Genomic DNA, 12,195 nt, shown 5'->3' on the forward strand with positions numbered 1-12,195 from the left:
TTCAATCAACAGAGAATAAACTATGCAACCAAATCATCCTTGAAACACCTGTGTTTTCCATATTCTAAGGCAATCGCTTTCCAATATAATTGTGATTTAAAAATATTTGGACAGAAATCGAAAAAAGAGAGATATGCGCTGAACAGGGTGTGGTTAAATCATTATTTCTGGGCTACAAGTGATGTAGTTGTATGAACCTAATTTTGGATATTAATACACAATAATGGAAAAAAAATAAAAACACACGAGTAATACATACACAAGAATAATAAACAATGAATAACAGCGTTTAAGTTGTAAAATATATTAATAATTTGTATGTAAGTTTTTTTTTTTACACTCAGTATTACCACACAGTTTAGCAATGTAAGGTTGTGGAATAATGTTCCAAGTGTCTTGTACCATTTCTTACGAGCTAGCGAAATTGTTTGGTTGCTTCTTGATCTTCTTTCTTTTTTTTTCTCATCTTAAAGATCGTACAGCCTTCAAGGTGAATAACATCAGGATTGTTTTTAGGATACGCCACGGCTGCGACTGTTCCGTAAGCCTTTTTCTCATCAAGATATTGGTTTAACACATTTGCTGTAAACTTAACATAATTTTTTACTAAAACAAGATGTGTACTATTCCTAAGAAAATTATACGATGAATAATAATCTGCTTGTACCTGTCAACCGTCGGGTTACCATCAGTTTTATGTAAATGCCATACACTATTGACCTACATGCAGCCCACACTTGTGTTTGGCTCCCAAAATACTTCACCATGGATGTGTGTTAACCATTATATTATTTTCTCTGTCATTGAACAAACAATCATTAACTGTTCCTAGTCAGTTTGAACTGGAATCATCTTTAAAGAACACATGTTTCTAGTTTTGCTCGTTCCACTATTTGTGTCCAATGTCGATTTCAATCTTTTGATTCAATTGACATTTAACCTTACGTTTGTAGGTCTCTTCAGCTCTTACCGAAACATGGAATCTAATCACAATATTTTTCGTGAAGTGTCACTGAGTAGCCGAAACTATGATTTCTACACACTTGCAATGAGATATTTCAGTCTTATGGGCCATGAATTGTTTCATTGTTTTGAATTTCGCACAAAGTTAAACGAGGATAATTTGCTTCAGCCGTCTTTAATTTAGCAGTGACAGACTGAAGGAAATGGAGTTAGTCAATACAGCCCACGCCAACTACTGAGCTACATTTTGCAAACGAATATTGGCAATGATCATAACTTTTTAACGACCCTAAGACCTAGTGGTCTTGAAAGGTTCAAAGGTCTAGTATTATATAACTTCCTGTACTTTTATAGGTCTTATAGTGATGTAGTATTTTCTGATTGGTTGAAATATAACAAATCAAAGTATAAAATATCAACATATGATCGTAATTTGTTGCAAATGATCTTTTGTACGATAAATTTCTATAAAATATGCCTTTTATACCATTTTTCTAACAGTTTCAATAAATGTTTTTACTATTGTATATGTCATTCTCTCTTATTTCTAAATACATCAAAACTAAAATTTATAAATTATTGATTGTCTTTAGAAGAGAAGCTTCAATTATCAAAATGTTTTATGTGTCTGTGTTATCAAAATAATAAGATGTGAGGTCAAAAAACAAAAAAAGCAACACCTTCACACGTTTTTGAATACTGCAAATCAAATAAACACAATATAATCATAGAAAACACCCAGATATTAAGTAAGGAAACAAATATAAAGAAACGCAACATAAAAAAGCCCTACTTATACAGCAACTAAAACCAAAATTAAACCAATATAAAGGAACACCTTTATACCTATATTAATTAATAACTTAACATCCAACTCCAACGCCCCCTACAATCTCGTACCCGTTTCTTCTGTCGCCCCTAAGACATGTATCCGGCAACGGTCACTTGCAAACTCTCCCTTTCTTAACCTGAAGATGACCTAGGAAGGTCGAAACGTTATTCTCTCCTTATCAATAAAAGTGTTAATACCCATACCAGCCGTTCTGAGATACAAAAAGAACATCTGCACTGTACGCTCAAGAAGACTCATCCACAGGTTAACATGAATTTTCTGTTGTCGTGTGATATATCATAATATCATGTTAGAGCATCGTGTGATACATCTTAATGTCATAGCCATCATGTTAGAGTATCGTGTGATATATCATAATGTCATGTTAGGGTATCGTGTGATACATCTTAATGTCATAGCCATCATGTTAGAGTATCGTGTGATATATCATAATGTCATGTTAGAGTATCGTGTGATATATCATAATGTCATGCTAGAGTATCGTGTGATACATCTTAATGTCATAGCCATCATGTTAGAGTATCGTGTGATATATCATAATGTCATGTTAGAGTATCGTGTGATACATCTTAATGTCATAGCTATCATGTTAGAGTATCGTGTGATATATCATAATGTCATGCTAGAGTATCGTGTGATACATCTTAATGTCATAGCCATCATGTTAGAGTATCATGTGTCCTTTTTCTTGTTTCTTCAATATGAAGTTCTTTCAGTATAATCATCATACCTGAAGAAGACATACCAATGTTCTGTTGAAATATGTGGTAGTATGTTCCTTCATTATAACATGATACATAAAAATCTTTGTTTACTTTCTTATTAGAATACAAACGGACTCTCTGGGTATTTTATAATTTCTAATAGTGGCCGTACGTTTGTAATAGTGGACACATGAATGTAATAGTTGCCGTATGTTTATAATGGTGGGCATATGTTTGTAATAGTAGCAATATGTTTGTTAAAGTGACCATGTGTTTGTAATAATGACCATAGGTTTGTAATAGTGGTCACGTGCTAGTAATAGTAACCATATATTTATAACATTGACCATGTGTTTGTAACAGTAATCATATATTTGTAATAGTGGCCGTATGTTTATAACAGTAGCCACAGGTTTGTAATAGTGGCTGAATCTAATTTATACCTAATGCAGATATGTTTAAAGGTTATTTCTAATTCTGGTTACAGCTATTCATTGTAAGTCCTTGTTTGTTATTGTAAGTAGCACTGAAGGAAGTAAGGGAAGATGTTGGACATATGTTAGTTCAATTCATAGTAATATCCTAGAAGTAATAAAGGATTATGTGGATATATAAGTTAATTTAATGCATAACGATATCTTATAAGTTAGAGAAGATTATGTGAACATATATTTGTTTATTTTTTGTAATACCCTACAACTGATTTTATTATGTCCATAGCTCGCTGAACTTCAAAACTTGTCTGATGCCCCAACTATTCTGTTCAAAGAGAAACTTCGTGCTCTGTAAAACTTTGGTTATGAAAGAGAACTCCGAACAATAACAAAAAAAAAGCGCAATGAAGCTCTACATGGTATCGTTAACAAGATAATAATGAAGGATTTAAAGGTGATGAACGCTTAGGAGATAAATTTTAACAAGTTACCACCTTGTAACGATATCAAAAGCTATTTCCATGATCAAAAACTGAGATAACAGCAGTACGAACCCATTTATGTACGTCTAATGGAATTTTGTACCTATGGAGTATTTTAACTTTGTCCTGGAACTTAAAGGTAGAAGATAGTTGGAAAGTTTATCGAGATGTGAGGTCCAAGACTTAACTTACCATTCTTTGCAGTAACTTGTGTTTGACTGTGGTGTGTAATCATTGTCATCAAAATGACTACAACTAAACAAGTACGATCAGAAACTTGCTGCTACGTAAAGTATGGAGCTGGATAAACAAGCATAATAACTGGCCATCAGACTGAATGCAGGATCAGACACTTCATATTATTCCTCGGTGAAAATTTAATGATGTGGATGGTAATACTGTAGAGATAAAAAATTTGATCATTTGTTATAATCTATTGTTAACAACTGAAGTGATCTGGATGGTAATAGTGTAGGGATGAAAAGTTTGATCTCAACAACTCTAGTGATTTGGATAGTCTGTAGAAATGAAAAGTTTAGTTACGATCCCTCAATAACAAGTTAAGTGTTGTGGATCGGAACACTGTAAATATAAAAAGAAAGTTTAATATTTTGTTAATGATGTTAATAATGTAGAGATGAAAGTTTAATCTTTCGTTATAATTCTTCGGTAACAAGTGTTGCGGATAATAATACCGTAAAGATAATGTGTTTGATATTTTGTTATAATCCCTCAGTGACAAGTTAAGTGTTGTGGATATTAATATTGTAAGGATAAAAAAGTTTGATATTTTGTTATAATCCACCGGTGACAAGTTAAATGTTGTGGATAGTAATACTGTAAAGATAAAAAGTGTGATCTTTTGTTATAATCCACCGGTGACAAGTTAAGTGTTATGGATGGTAATACTGTAGAAATAAAACGTTCAACCGCTCGCTGACAAGTTAAGTGTTGTAGATAGTAACACTGTAGAGATAAAAAAAGTTTGATTTTTTGTCATGGTCTCTCGATGACTAGTCAAACGTTGGCTATATATCTTCTGGTGACGACTGAGGTCGAACAGTCATTTAACAGTCTTGTTTGTTTTTATGTTTCTTTGAATTTCACACAAAGCTACTCGAGGGCTATCTGTGCTAGCCGTCCTTAATTTAGTAGTGTAAGACCAGAGGGAAGGCAGCTAGTCATCACCACCCACCGCCAACTCTTGGGATACACTTTTACCAACGAATAGTGGGATTGACCGTCACATTATAACGCCCCACAGCTGAAAGGGTGAGCATGTTTGCGCGCGACGGGGATGCGAACCCGCGTCCCTCAGATTACGAGTCGCACGTCTTAACATGCTTGGCCATGACGGGCCCGTCATTTAACAGAGAATACTTATCGTCTAAGAGATAAGTCTCGCGTTGAGTCTCTTTATAAATGATATCTAATTTTCTTATTTGCCTATTGTGTTTAAAAAACACAGTTTTAACTACATTACACGTTATTTCGTTTGTTATAAATAACAGACCTGCACAGTGGATATATTTATTTGTTGTTAAATTAAGCACAGATCTATACAATAATTGTCTAACGCGAGTATCAAGGCGCAATTTCTATCATTATAAACTCTCTCACAGGTAATTGCTAAGCCATCAGAGGGACAAATTTGACATATAAATGTACATAACAGATAAACACCAGTCAACTTTGAGTTACAATATATAAACGTTATTATAAAGTAGGCTCTGGCCATAAATGCGAGAAAAAACAACAACACCAAAAGATAATGAAATGCTAACGTCATTCGTGTACCCTTAACTGCTATTTTTAGTAAGAATTGCTAAGTTTAAAATAGAAATGTCGAACGGTTTTGATTCGTGTGAAATACGAAAGTGGAAAGCCAAAAGAGTCCTTGCTTTTCAAGTATTTCTAAAGTAATCGATTGAGGCTTATTCTATAGAATAGTATTTGTTAAGTTTACAAGAGTATCCTATCTGTCAAGAAGTGATGCATGAGTCATTGCATTTGTAAATAGCAGCAGCATACAGGCATTGTTTGGAATGTAAGTTCTAGTAATTTATGCTATATGTTAACCTCATTACGAAAACTGGTTAGACAAGGTCTTAAAATTAGCCAGTTAACGTTTGTTTTAAAGGCAACTAAATAAAATTTCCAAAACCATGCATCTCGGAACAATGTCGATAATAGCGATTTTTTTTTCGAATGAAAACTATTCAATTTATTCGTTTAATAGAACAGTGGATAAGTATTTTCATGCTAATAATGTTTGTTTTTGTAGCTCAAAGACACATAATGCGCTGGTTGTGTTGTTACTGTATCGAAACTCAATTTCATCGTTATAAATATGCAGACTTTGGGCTGAGCCATTGGGAATGAGGATGGAGAGGAGGGGCACAGCGAAAGAAGCGATAATTTATCATTTATTTTTGCAACTCATTTAAGTTTCCTTTACACGATCTCTTAGCAACAACTGATTAGGCAAGCGAGAAGGACAAAATAGTTTTCAAGGAAAGGGTGTGTTTTGTGACGATTTAAACCACAGGTACGGCCATCACATCTCTTTACACTTCTTGTGTAAGAGAAAAGAAGCTTATCTCTTCCAAACAATTAGGTCACTGAAATTATCTTAAAGGTTAAAGTATTGCTACGTCTACTAGTTATAGACTTTAGTTGGTCAAATGGTATTAAGTTTGATGTAATATATTTTGAAGACTAAACTAGTATTAAATATAATGTTTATAGACTCTAGAAGATTAAACTGTTAGTATGTCTGTTGGTTATGTGGTATAGAATCTAGAGGTTCCAGAAGGTTAAACTGTTGGTAAGCCTGGTTATGTGCCATATATTTTAAAAGGTTAAAATGTTGGTAAATCTGATGATTGTGTGATGTAGATCATAAAAACTGAAACTGTTGATAAGACTGGCTGCTGGTTATGTGGTATAAATTCCAAAAAAGTTAAACTGTTGGCAACTCTACAAGTTATGTTTATAAATTCTAGAAGGTGAAACTGATGACAAGACTGCTTGTTATGTAGTATAGATTTTAGAAGGTTAAACTGTTTGTACGTGTGATGATTATGTGCTATAGATTCAAAATGAATAAACTGGTAGTAAGACTACTGATTATGTGGTATAGATTTTAGAGGGTTAAACTGTTGGCAAGTCTACTGGTTATGTGCTGTAGATTCTAGAAGGTTAAACAGTTGGTAAGTCTGACGATTATGTGGAATATATTTAGAAAGTTAAGCTCTTGGTAAATCTAATGGTTAGGTGCTATAAATTCTAGAAGGTGAAACTATCGATAAGACTGCTGGTTATGTGGTATAGTTGTTAGAAGGTTAAAGTGCTGATAAGTCCGGTGGCTATATGATACAACTAACTGCCTTTTTGGGCTGGATTTTCACACTTTGCTTACTTAGTTCATTTTCTCTGTACCCTAGCAGCCAACACCATTTTGATACCTGATATAAAAACAACAGATCCAATCTTCTAATTATATTTTTGTATGGCTTACGTTATGCAAGAGAATATAATAAGAACACATTTCCTGAAAAATAATGTCAAAAGGAGGACTTTATTCTAATGCTTACATAATACACATTCATTTTGATACTGAAAATCAACCACGAAGTAAATTCCATATTCCATAATGTCATGTGTATATCAAGCTAAATTATACGACTTACGGATGAAAGTAAAAAGGAATTCGTCAACTATACTATACCTGCCAACGAGACCTTTTGCTCATTACTAGGACTCATCTTATGAGCATTGTCTATATAGTTGTTCATTTTTTCTAAGTCAAATAGTCCTTTGTTATAAAAGTAGTATTTCACGTCTAATAGGTTGTTCATGAACTGTGAACTGAAGTATCCCAACTCCAGCTATGGTTGAGGCCACCGGAGACCAGTTGAGAGGAACTAGAGGTGCCATTTTTGAACAAATTCTGCCAGTTCAGAAGATACAAGAGCTTGTAAAGTTGGTAATCCGTGGCAGTGATGACACTATTCATGATGGAGGTAACTCATGGTCGATCAGAGATAACGGGCGCTTCTTATAGTAACTCTTCACTCTGCCATCTAAGAGCAGGTACTTAATTCTTTACTGAGAGTAGAGGTCCCTGAATATGTCCATTAGTTCACATACTTAATGGTTAGAACATTTCAACCTGGTGTTGACCAAGATACCATAGGTGAGAGGGTTATATAGCAATTAAAATAGTAATTTAGACACGTTACTGCTTCGAATAGTTGAACTGAAAAACATGTGATGGAACACACATTCTTGGGTTTGCATTTCTATCCTTCGAATCTATTGAGTCCGTAGGTAAGGAACAACTCTGAGGCTGGAACACAGTTGTAACTGAACAACTCTGGGTCTGGACACAGTTATAACCAAAGATTATAAGGCTGGAACACTTATAACTGAGCAACTCTGAGATTGGAACACGCTTATAATTGAACAACTCTGGATCTGAATACAGTTATAGCTAAGCAACTCTGAGGCTGGAACAGTTCTAACTAAGCAACTCTAGATCTGAACACAGTTCTAACTGAGTAATTCTGAAACTGGAATAGTGTTATAAATGAGTAGCTCTGGAACTAGAATACAGTTATAAATGAATAATTCTGGACTGGAACATAGTTATAACTGAGCAGTTATGGGACTGAAACATAGTTCTAGCTAAGCATCTCTAAGGTTCGAAAGCATATGTAACTGAGCAATTCTAAAGGTGGAAAACATCTGCAACTGATCAACTTTGAAACCAAAACACAGTTATAACTAAGCAGGTCTGGAAACATAACACAATTATAACTAAGTTGCGCCAACTAAGAGTTCAGTCTTTAGGGGAATTCGATCACCCACCCTGTATGCACCAGGTTCTGGCAGTTCTTCTACCAGAGTTTGTGGTCACAACGAAAAAGAAGTCGTAAATTTTCACACCATTGGTGAAAGGACTTCTACAAGACCTGACTATCTCTGTGACAAGACCTGACTATCTCTATGACAAGACCTGACTATCTCTGTGACAAGACCTGACTATCTCTGTGACAAGACCTGACTATCTCTATGACACGACCTGACTATCTCTGTGACAAAACCTGACTATCTCTATGACAAGACCTGACTATCTCTGTGACAAGACCTGACTATCTCTATGACAAGACCTGACTATCTCTATGACAAGACCTGACTATATCTATGACAAGACCTGACTATCTCTGTGACAAGACCTGACTATCTCTGTGACAAGACCTGACTATCTCTATGACAAGACCTGACTATCTCTATGACAAGGCCTGACTATCTCTATGACAAGACCTGACTATCTCTGTGACAAGACTTGACTATCTCTATGACTGTTGATAAATCCATCACCTGATTCAAAGTCGTTTGATCCATAGAAAATTCTGTTTCTCCAAACTTAATAAAACAAAACACAGGGAAACACAGGAAACCCATGAATAAGGATTAAAAAATGAGAAACAATTCATTCTCAAACACTTTATGATATTCTCAGTTATGCTGATTTCATTTAGGAATAACCGTGTCAATTCTAAACACACGAAAGCAGGGTCCACAGAAAATGTTTTCAAAGAGAATATCTCTGGCTTTAATGAGTTTTTCAAATTGGCGAAACTTCACATAAAGTGTAAGAAAGTGAAATGATCTTTATCAAAAGAAAAAATCAAAGATATATAACAAAAGTTCTTAAGGAATAGGGCCTTTACTATGAACATAATGAGAAAATAGCATTAAATACGTGCAAAAAATAACTGTTCCCATCACTATGGTAGAAAATATTACTGTCTGCTACTATATAGCTATCTCAACTTTACAGAAATCTTGCAAATCAAAAAGTACACCTGACATATCACAGGATGAATGACATAGAACAATAGGTAGGTAGGGCAAAAGACACCTAGATATTTTTCAAAGTGATCTTCTCTTTTGCAAACACATATACATGCATAACAGAGAAACACGTCTGGAAACTGTAACTATACCTCAGTGCTGCTAATTGTACGTAACAGCAAGTTATAAACAACGTATTAGCACTATGTTTTGCACACTGTATATATCAAGGAACTTTATATACTGTTTGTTTTCTGTCACCAGGTTTCAGTGCCTTTTTTGTTTTGTTTTTATTTGTCTGAAGTAACCTAACTAAGGAAGAAGTTGAGACAACGACATAAATATAATCATTAAGAAAGATCTACACAAGTGCTTCAATCTTTAATGACTTCAATATCCTAACTTGTACTGATATCCACTTCACTTATGAGTCTTTATAGTGAACGTAATTATATCAATGTGGTTCTGTATTGCTGTATTGACGACTAGTATTTAATTATATTGTCTGTCACGAACACATTTTCTTAGGGATAAATATAAATGTGCATTATTCGCATGTTGCGTAGAAAGTTACGTTTTTAAAGCTACTCAGAGATCTTGTGGATAAAACAAGTCTGGTTTCCCTGGAATAAGGTTAATATATTATAAAGAACAGTGTAGTTTACAGTACCTAAAATTATAGATAAGCTCTGTAATCTTGGCTAAAGCTTACTGACTGAAAGAACTAAAAGTATTTGTTATAGTCTGATAAACCCGTTACATTGTGAGATGAAGATACATGTTACATTCTGAACTAAAGATAATTATTATATCCATACTACAGTTCAGGTATAGAGAGCTGAAGCTCTAGATAAAAAAGTTTTATACAGCACACGACAAGGTGGAGGATCCCGAGCACTAACTAATAAGTCCTATGTTACAACTTCACGTTACATGACACAAACGTTACTACAAACTATGACTGTTTCTAACATTAACACTTTACTATGCATAAAACAACAGCCATGCTACAAACTATAATTGTTTCTAACGCTAACACTTTACGATGCATAAAACAACCATCAAACTACAAACTATGATTGTTTCTACTACTAAACTTTAAAATGTTATCCACCTATAGTTCCAAAAGTGATAAAGCGAAGCACTTTGGTACAGTTTTCGGCTCAGCCAAACTTGAGGATAGGAACGCGTTAAAGACTCGCCGTTCACGCTATACGAAGTCGCGTGCGGTGCCGTTTAGTCATCTTAATAACGGAGAACAACAGTTAAAGTAAGATGAAATATACAGGGTGGCCCGTAAGTCCCTACCCATCCATATGTTATTATGTTATTATGTTTTCAGAGAAATATGGCCGATGTAAGCCCATTTACACTAAGAAGAGCGTATTGTGACTAGTACGTGGGTACATGAGCGTAAGAATACTGGTGACACCACACAGACACACTGAATACATATGATATATGGATGGGTAGGGACTTACGGGCCACCATGTATACTAGAAATTTTAATTTTTAAGAATGTGTATTATAGAAATAAACGAGTGGTACCTGAAAGCAAAAGCATTAAAATAATAAGTACCTTTGTCAGGTACCCTTTATTTCAAGCTGTTGTCTAGTAATAGCGTATTAAATACATCAGAGAATTTTGAGTGGACCACCTTCAGTCACAACCGTTCACAATCGATAATTTAGGATTCAGTTCCATTATTATTGGTTCGTTGTTTAGTTGACAAGGGCACAGTTTCTATTTCTGTTGGAGGAATGAAAATAACTTACACTTTTCTGATTACTTTGCTTATCGTATTTGTCCCACTTATTTTAAGTTCTGTTGGCAATGGCATAAAAATCAGGACAAACTTATCAAATAATTAAACTTAAAAAGTTCCATAAACTTAGGTATATCAAAAGAAACCGAAACAAAAAAAATCACAAAGGGATTTTCAGGAATAATTATCTGTGAACAGTTTAAAATAGTCAAAATTATTGACATTAAAAATTTATAGGTTTATAAGTCAGATTTCTTATCAAATAAATATACAATAACAATAACTAATCGACACTATTGCATACTTTGCTGCTGTGAAAATATGCGCTTTTAAATGTTTTTCATTAAGTTCTTTCCTACCAAAAAATATTTAGTGTAATATGTATTGCTCACTAATAATAACCCACATTGTTCACTAATAATAACCAACACTGTTCAATAATAGTAATCCACATTGTTTACAGTAATATACATTGTTCACTAATTGTAATCCACATTGTTCAGGAATAGTGATCTGCCTTGTTCAGTAACAGTAATCTACATTGTTCGCTAATAGTAACCCACATCGTTCGCAGTAATATACTTGTTCACAAACAGTAACATTCGTTGTTTACGAACAGTTACGTATATTGTTCAAAGTAATATACATTATTCACTCATAGTAATGCACATTGCTCACAAACAGTTACATATGATACTACACACACTATATATGTGTGTGGATGTGTATAGTTCACAAACAGTTACATACGATACTACATAAAAATACAAAACTGATCTGTTACAGGTGAATTTTCAGGTTTCATTATATTCCTTTTTACCGTGTTTCAAGTTACTGTTAGTTTAGTTTTACCACATTCACATTCTATCTCATGAATCCCAGTTTTATGTTTAACTCTATTTTACCTTTCGCATTTCCCAATATTTCTCTAATCTAATTAATTAATAGGTTTAAGTACCAACGAAACTGTTGTTTCTTACAACATTAAATAATTGACCTCAAAGTTTCATTGTTTGTTTTTCAAGAACAGATTTTAGCATAGTATGTTTAACTAACATCGAACTGTTAATAAATACTGTATTTCCTATAGTCGGTGTGAATTACCTTTCAATTGCTAGGCATTTAATTATT

General features: G+C 33.9%; 1 protein-coding gene across 1 annotated transcript in view; it reads right to left on the reverse strand.

Moving 5' to 3' along the window:
- The window catches only part of LOC143235383 (glycine receptor subunit alpha-3-like), a 56,293-nt gene that overhangs the window by 37,714 nt on the left and 6,384 nt on the right, over nt 1–12,195 (reverse strand). The gene's annotated exons all lie outside the window — the stretch shown is intronic.

This window comes from Tachypleus tridentatus, chromosome 12 (assembly GCF_004210375.1).
Source record: "Tachypleus tridentatus isolate NWPU-2018 chromosome 12, ASM421037v1, whole genome shotgun sequence".
NCBI lineage: Eukaryota > Metazoa > Arthropoda > Merostomata > Xiphosura > Limulidae > Tachypleus > Tachypleus tridentatus.